Source organism: Balaenoptera physalus, assembly GCF_965194825.1.
Source record: "Balaenoptera physalus genome assembly, chromosome: 6".
NCBI lineage: Eukaryota > Metazoa > Chordata > Mammalia > Artiodactyla > Balaenopteridae > Balaenoptera > Balaenoptera physalus.
This window is the reverse complement of record NC_138885.1, coordinates 41,911,084-41,919,117: the sequence shown is the minus strand read 5'-3', so window position 1 is coordinate 41,919,117 and position 8,034 is coordinate 41,911,084. Positions and strand designations below refer to the sequence as shown.

The 8,034-nt window shown below is 37.6% G+C and overlaps 1 pseudogene across 1 annotated transcript in view; it reads left to right on the top strand.

Moving 5' to 3' along the window:
* Positions 1-554: 554 nt before the first annotated feature.
* The window catches only part of LOC309662412 (small ribosomal subunit protein uS17m pseudogene), a 518,440-nt pseudogene continuing 510,960 nt past the window's right edge, over positions 555-8,034 (top strand). Inside the window, exon 1 of the transcript XR_014268408.1 lies at positions 555-7,711. The product of XR_014268408.1 is annotated as a small ribosomal subunit protein uS17m pseudogene (transcript). The remainder of the gene's footprint in view (positions 7,712-8,034) is intronic.

The following is an 8,034-nucleotide window of genomic DNA, read 5'->3' as shown; positions in this document are numbered from 1 at the left end:
GCCCTGGTATAATTGATGGGTTAAACGAAATATGCTTAATAAATTCCTATTCAAGGTGTAGGTGAAAGGAGTCTCCTAAGGAGAGGAATTGTCTCACACATTAGAATCTAGGCTTTGCATTTAACTGCAGAGAAGATTGTCCAGAGTATAAGGATATAAGTAGAATGATTCATGATCGTGCTTAACCTTACAAGTTAAAACACAGCACATTTGAATGGTGATAGTTGTCAAAGTTTTTGATAGCTCTTGATAGTTGTCAAGGCTTTTGCAACTACTTCCACTATTTCAGTAAATGCAATTTACCCAAGATGTTATGAGGTATACAGAAAAACAGAAATTCTGACCTCATTATAAGATGACTTCTTATTATAATTTGAGTGTTCAAGACCTTATTTTAAAAGAAGATGAGATCATAGGGCTAACCATCCACTTCTCTAGTTTATTGTTAAACCTAAGCAAAGACGGTGGTTTTGCCCCTCTGGTCTTATTCTTGTTTTATTTTCTGTGTTGACATACCACTGAACAACCTTTACGATGTGTCATCTGGAGAACTGGAGAGAAAAAAAAGTAATAGCTTAATTTGACTATCACTTTCAAAGGTTCTATTAAATCATATAGGCACTTATTGATAAGCAGAATTTTTCTTTGCATTGACTCATGTTTGTGGGGAGTTAACAAAGTTTTTTCTAATACTGTATTTGCAGGTGGGCATGTACGTGTGGGTATGGGTGTATGTGCACATATGTACATACAAGCTGTGACTTCAGAATGACCCCTCTTCTTTTGCCCCATTTTATTCTTCTATGCTTTTATGGTAGGTGTAGAATTTCTACCCCTCATGGCAAAATTATGTACTCTTCTTAGCATGTTTTGGACCTTGATTAATATTTATTGTATCTCCAAGGTATTTTTCAGTAGCATAGAATGATTATTATTTTGAAATATTGTTAATATCTTTTGCTGAAACACTGCAATTCATAACTGTAATAAATCCCAATGCAATTCATTGCCCCCTTCAATGCCCCTCCAAAAAATCTAAAATTAGTTCACAGTTTTTTCTTTTTGTCATATGTATAGTCCCATATGTTCATATATACAATCAAAAGTTACTCATTTGATCCAATGACAGCAAAGGTAAACCCACAACTGTGCTCCAAAGGGGAAAATATGATTATTAAGTAAGTAATTTTCTCGGGAGGTAAATATACATTCTAACATATGGCCTTGCTGACATTTAGTTAGCTTTAGCCTTTGGTGTTCATCCTTCTTTTAATTATTTTTATTCTAAAAAATCAGGTTAGAGGAACCAAAATAAAGTTCTTTGGCAGATAGGAATCCTGTTTACTTTCCAACTCTGAACTCAGCAGGTTAAGTAATTGGGCTACAGAAAAGTTCCTCCATTTCTATTTCCAGCTGGTGATACACAAAAGGCAGGAAGTTATCTCATTAATGGGGCACCAGCTTTATGCAAATTATGGTAACAAAAAGGCTTCCCTTCATACTTTTTCATAAATTACCTAATAAAGTGGGAATAAATGGCCATATTCAAGAGCCTTTGTTGTATTTTTAGCACAAGACTCTTTCTGTTACTGCAAATATGACTAAATGCGCCTTGCTCAAAAGGGGTGTTTATGAAATAAGGCCACTCAAAAGCTTTTATTTCTTAACAGCCTTCAGTTACTTTTATGGCACAAAATTAACATAATTAGTCACAGAGAATAGATGACATAAGCAGCGTGCCATGCACAAAAGGGGGAAGCAGTATCTAAGGAAGGTATTTTAAGAGATCAAAAATTTTCAAAGTGCTTAATACTAGAAGGTCCTTTTTATTTGTGCACAGCCTTAAGATACTTTTTTTTTTTTAACTCCGTGAAATTCACATAATGAGATGCAGTAGACAGATGACATTAGCGATGTGCCATTAGAAAGAGGTCAGTTTCCTCTGAAAGATAGTCACTGTTCCTGCTCGTCATTAATTTGCAGCTTCAAAGCACTGAGCATATGATAGCCTGGCATGTTAAGCAAGTTGCAGTTATCTTTAAATAACCATTTTTTCCAGTTATTAGAAGCTAAAGTTTTTAAACTACTGACTGAAAGCAAAATTAAAGCACGCAGCAGTGTAAGAGGAAAAAAAAAAGGAAAAGAAAGAAAGGCTGGAAGAAGATTAGGAAAAGAAAATCAAATATGTTTTAAAAATGAAATTGCTGGTGGTTTTCCCTGGAGGTGACCCGCTTTAACTTCAGTGCTAGAATTTCGGGGTTAGTGATAGGCCTTGAAGATTGGAGCGCTAGCTAGCAAATGGAACAAGTGGGGATTTTTATTTTCTGAGTCCTTATTATGGCACATATTACAAGGCTAAAAAGGGCTCCACGAGGTAGGAGCATGAAAAAGGTTAAGAGCATGTGGGTTCATCTTACATGGGTACTGATCAAATAAAAGTGCATTGAGAAATAGATCAGATTATCTTATTTTAAAGTGAAGATCAGTGAGATTTCTCTGGTTTGGTTTGTGGAAAAAATCACAGAAGAGAACACAGCAAACTAAAGTATTGAGACTTTGAATTCATCTGAGTTCAAATCTGTTATGACAAGACTTTTACTTTTAAATAATTCCTTTTTTGCATCAAAATACATGAATATGGTACAACATTCATAATATTCACAAAGACAGACTCTTACACTTTACATTCCCTTGGAGTCTATTTTTGGCATTGAATTTCTAGAAGTATTTCATAGGATTTAGCTGCTTTCAAAACATTCTGATTTATAACTTCAATCCCCCCACCCAAAGTAAAGTTCAGTCACCAAAATCTCCGGTGTGCACGTGATGACTGACTTTCTGCAATATATTTAGCTTGTGTGTCAGTGAGTGGCAAGGCCGAAAAGCATCACATGAATAGGTATTAGCAAGAAAATAGCAAACAACATTGGTGAACATATTGGAACTATTGAAACAAAATGCTTATTTTTAGGTCATCAATAAATAAGGAAAAAATGGTGGCTATCATATGATGTTTTCACATTTGCAGTGACGTTTTTCTGTTAGGAGTGTTATTTTTAAACATGGTCTAGATTGGTGGAGTTGCATCTTTTCAGTGCTTGAATTACCCGGTGCTGGGCAGGGCTGGGGAAGATGGCCTGGGGCATTGTTCCACGCTGCTGAGGAGAGGAAGCAGAGGTCGAGACCAGGCTGATGCTGGAGCTACGGTGGCCTTACACGACGAGGGCCATGGCAGGCTGAACCAGCAACACTTATGGAGGAGTTCTGATATGAAAATCATGGATTAAGGAAGAGTAAAACAAACTGCACCTCTTCCTTCCATAAAACAAATGTGGTTTTACACTGCAAAACTTGCTTTTAACATTGTTTAACTTCCATTTAGTTAAACTTTCTTTTTCATAGCATAGTTTTCAAATAATCTAGCTGCTTCTCTTCTAGCAACTTGTAGGTAGTGTATTAATGCTAGGGAAACACCCTGAGGTACCCCTCAAGTAACTTATAGTGAAGGAAGCAATATCAACAGACACACTGAGAAGAGTTTGATGCTGCAAAAATAGAGAAGCTGTGAGTATTTCTGTCTTTGTGCATCAAAGAAAGTATCATTGAAATGTAACTAGAAATTCACTTAGAGTGACAAAACTGAGAAGCTCAAACAAGGGAGCCTGAAAGGGCAAGGGCCATGCAGGGCAGGGCTATTTCTCCACTGATGGGGTTGGAGGCTTAATCAATGAGAGATGTAGGATATGCCTACCTAGGAAGTTTGAAAACATAGTGGTAACAGCTGAAAAAGTGAAACATTTCAAATTTAATTCTTATTTTAAAACGGCATCTTATACAAATTCAGGCTGACTTGGACTGCCTTTTGGTAGTACTTTAGATTCAGAGAGGAAATAATGATTAACCACCTCTACCTTTTTAAAGTACTTCCTGTGTGTTGCACTCTGTAATGTGTGCTTTGCATAGATTCGACCTTTAACCCTCTCAACAATTCTATGAAGTAAATATTTCTATCCCTGTTTTTCAGATGAGAAAACTGAAGCTCAGACAGATTAACTGACTTGCCCAACATCACAGAGTTTAGGAAATACCAGCTGGATTCAAACTCATATATATATATATATATTTTTTTTTTTGGCTGCTCTGCATGGCTTCTTGTAGGATCTTAGTTCCCCGACCAGGGAAAGTGCCAGTCTTAACCACTGGACTGCCAGGGAATTCCCTCCAACTCAATTCTGAATGAAAACAAACTTTTCATTATACTATACATAGAAACTGTACATATAAGTAATAGATTAGAATCCATCTTCTTCCACTAACTCTCAAGGAATGCCCTCAAGGATCTGAGTATGAATGATTAGAGAGGACACATGGATAGTATAATATTGAAATTTTCAGAGACTTACTTATTAATAGTGTTCACATTTAGCTTTTAATGGTTTAAAATGCTATATGCATTTGTAAATAAAATTGATACAGATTTTCCTTTAAGAATCTCTAGCTGTAAAATAATAGACAATATATATAAATGGCAAAAAATAAACAAAAACAATCAAGCATGCAACCAAATACATATCTGCAATGTAGAGTAACTGAAGAAAAATTTCCATCGAGTTCAAATGCTATAGCTTCCTTTTTGTCACTGTTTCTTTCCAATGAAAAATTCTGTAGAATAATTTTATATGTTTAGCTACATAAAAGAAGCAACGATGGTTAATACTACACTTTTTCTTACAAAATGGATTCCATCTGCTTTTATTAAGGAGAATAGTTAGAGTAGAATGAGATACTTAGTAATCTAGCTGGTCTAGGTAAGGTCTAGTTCGCTTTAATTAAAAAGCTGAATTTCTAAGGAATTGCATGTATATAGACACACTGAGAGCACCTTACATTTTACGCTTAACCTTTTATTTTAATCCTGACGCTTTCTATATTGTTATTTTAAGTACATGTTAATAATATGCAAACTGATGCTTTGAAAATTCTCTGAGATGTGGTTAATGAAGAGAAACTGCACCATAAATTGCATCCAAAATATGCAGTCCATGCAGATGTAATTTTTCTTGAACTACAGTATTTTGCAATAAACATTTTTCAGCTTGTTTGGATTTATTCTCTATTGTTTATAAGAAGTACCATCAGGCACTACTGCATGAAAGAACTACATATAGTAACAGGCAATCTTAGTTTAACAAGATCCTTTGGATAAAAATAGATTTCAGATCTATCTCCTGCCAGCGGAATGCAAATTCCGATGAAACTACACACTAGTGTTTTTCATAATTTAAAGTTCATCACATGGTATAATGCACTTGCTCACTTTCCCCTGAGTTCTGTCAGAGGAGGCAGAGGGCTATGCCATTTTATGATCACTAGAGACCGAATGTTCTACAAGGTATTCTGGGAACTGTAGTTAACCGAGAACATTTTTCTTTCAAGTGCATTTGTTAAAACAATGCCCAAAAGAGACATGGTACTCCGGCGACTGTCAGTGTTTCTATGATAAACCCTGCATTTTTCAAAAGGCCGTAACTAGCAATTTGGCCATTGCTAAATGGCACCATCTGTAGTTAGCCTGCAGGTTTGCACAACCCGAGATGCTGTCACCCTTTTGGAAAGTTTGTCTTTCAAAGAACTCGTGTAAGCCTAGGTTAAGAAAGACATGAAGATAGTTGGTCTTTTCACTGATTTTCATTTCAAGCTGAATTATCAAGCAAAAAGACGATGTGCTTGGAGTGCATGGGAGCGATTGTTTATCTCACAATGGGTTATTTTACACTTCTCCTTGTTTTACTTCCACGTTATATTATTATCATTTGGGAATGGGTGGGAAGGTTGCCAGGAAGCAAATAAGAAAATACTATGATTCTATCTTTTTCTAGAAGAAATAAGTATTCTTTGGATCATAGACGATCCCAGGAGGCAGAAACTAAAATCTTGCAGGAGACAGGTGTTTATGGTAGATGGGGCTCTGGCTACCCGGGGAGCTGCACGCAGCTAAAATGAGCAGCCTGTATACAGCTCTAGCAGATGGCTGCCGTGCCCCTTGTTGCAAGCTGGCCTATATTTTTTCAAAAAAACTCAGAATTATAGATTTTTCTTACAATATTAAATGTATCAAGTGCCTTAATTTTTAAACGTTGGCATCGTGTTCAATTTTAAAATAAATTTGTTATTTATTTTGTGCAAGTCAGACAAAACACTTCTCTCGACCAGATTTGGCCAAGCCACCTCGATTTGATACCTATGTTCTAATCTTGCATCTTCACACCAGTAAAGCGCCAATGCCTTCTTAAAAATGAGCAATATGGGCTTCCCTGGTGGCGCAGTGGTTGAGAATCTGCCTGCCAATGCAGGGGACACGGGTTCGAGCCCTGGTCTAGGAAGATCCCACATGCCGCGGAGCAACTAAGCCCGTGAGCCACAACTACTGAGCCTGCGCGTCTGGAGCTTGTACTCCGCAACAAGAGAGGCCGCAATAGTGAGAGGCCTGCGCACCGCGATGGAGAGTGGCCCCCGCTTGCCGCAACTAGAGAAAGCCCTCGCACAGAAATGAAGACCCAACACAGCCAAAAATAAATAAATAAATAAATAAATTTTTTAAAAAAATGAGCAATAAATGCAGAAAAAGGTAAAAAGTTAGAAAAATAAAACTTGATATTTTTTGGTTCATCTGTTTCTGTGTTTCAAATGGACTGATTATATTGAAATTATTTTAATAACTTTCTCTAAACTTTTTAATTCCTTTTCAAAACATATTTCTGTAACTTGTGTGCTCACACTCTGACTTCATAGGTCATCAGTACTTTTCTATTTATTTTACTATTTTGTTTTGTTTTGTATTGTTTTTTTGAAGTAGACCAAAATTCATGCATCAGAAATGATTATGGAAGGAGCTGGGAGGTGACTGCCGGCCGCGTGCCACCGCTGCAGATGGAAGTAGATTCCAGGGCCGGAAGCGCCACAGCGTAGGGAGCCCTCCAGGTGACCAAAGCCAAATAATGTCAATAGCTCGTTCATCCGTCCATGCCAAATGGGGGTCGTGGGGAAGGTGATTGGGACAGCAATGCAAAAAACTGCTAAAGTGAGAGTGACCAGACTTGTTCTGGATCCCTATTATTTTAATAAGCGAAAAACCTACTTTGCTCACGAAGCTCTCCAGCAGTGCACCAGTGGGGATACTGTGCTTCTCAAAGCTTTACCTGTCCCGCGAACAAAGCATGTGAAGCATGAACTGGCTGAGATCATTTTCAAAGTTGGATAAGTCATAAATCCAGTGACTAGAAAGGGCTGTGCGGTAATCGCCTACCTGGAGAGTCCAGTCGGTCTGGAAACCACCCACCTAACCAAAAACCTGGAAAAACTCGATCTCTCTTCAACACGGTGAAGGAGGATTAGAAGACGGAGCCAAAAGGAAGGATTTCTAAGTTTGCTTTATGGAAAAATTTTTCTAAATTTCCTCACAAACCATCCAGTTTCTCTTCTGGTATTTATGAAATAGCTAAAAGTAAATGAGGTAAAGGCCTTGTTATAATTTTTCATTAAAAAGACATGATTAGGGAAGAATTAATATCATTAAACCTAAATAAAGTTAAGTAGCAAAATAATGAATCAATGTATATTTATTTGTGAAAAGGTTATTTTATAGAGAAAGCTTTGGAAATTGAACAAGAGAAAGTGATGGTTATTGGTAGATTTTTGTCTCAAAAGTAAGGTAATCTGGGGGCTTTCCAGGTGGCGCAGTGGTTGAGAATCTGCCTGCCAATGCAGGGCACACGGGTTCGAGCACTGGTCTGGGAGGATCCCACATGCCGCGGAGCAACTGGGCCCGTGAGCCACAGCTACTGAGCCTGCGCGTCTGGAGCCTGTGCTCCGCAACAAGAGAGGCTGCAACAGTGAGAGGCCCGCGCACCGCGATGAAGAGTGGCCCCCACTTGCCGCAACTAGAGAAAGCCCTCGCACAGAAACAAAGACCCAACACAGCCATAAAAAGAAAGAAAGAAAGAAAGAAAGAAGCTTTCATTTAAAAAAAAAAAA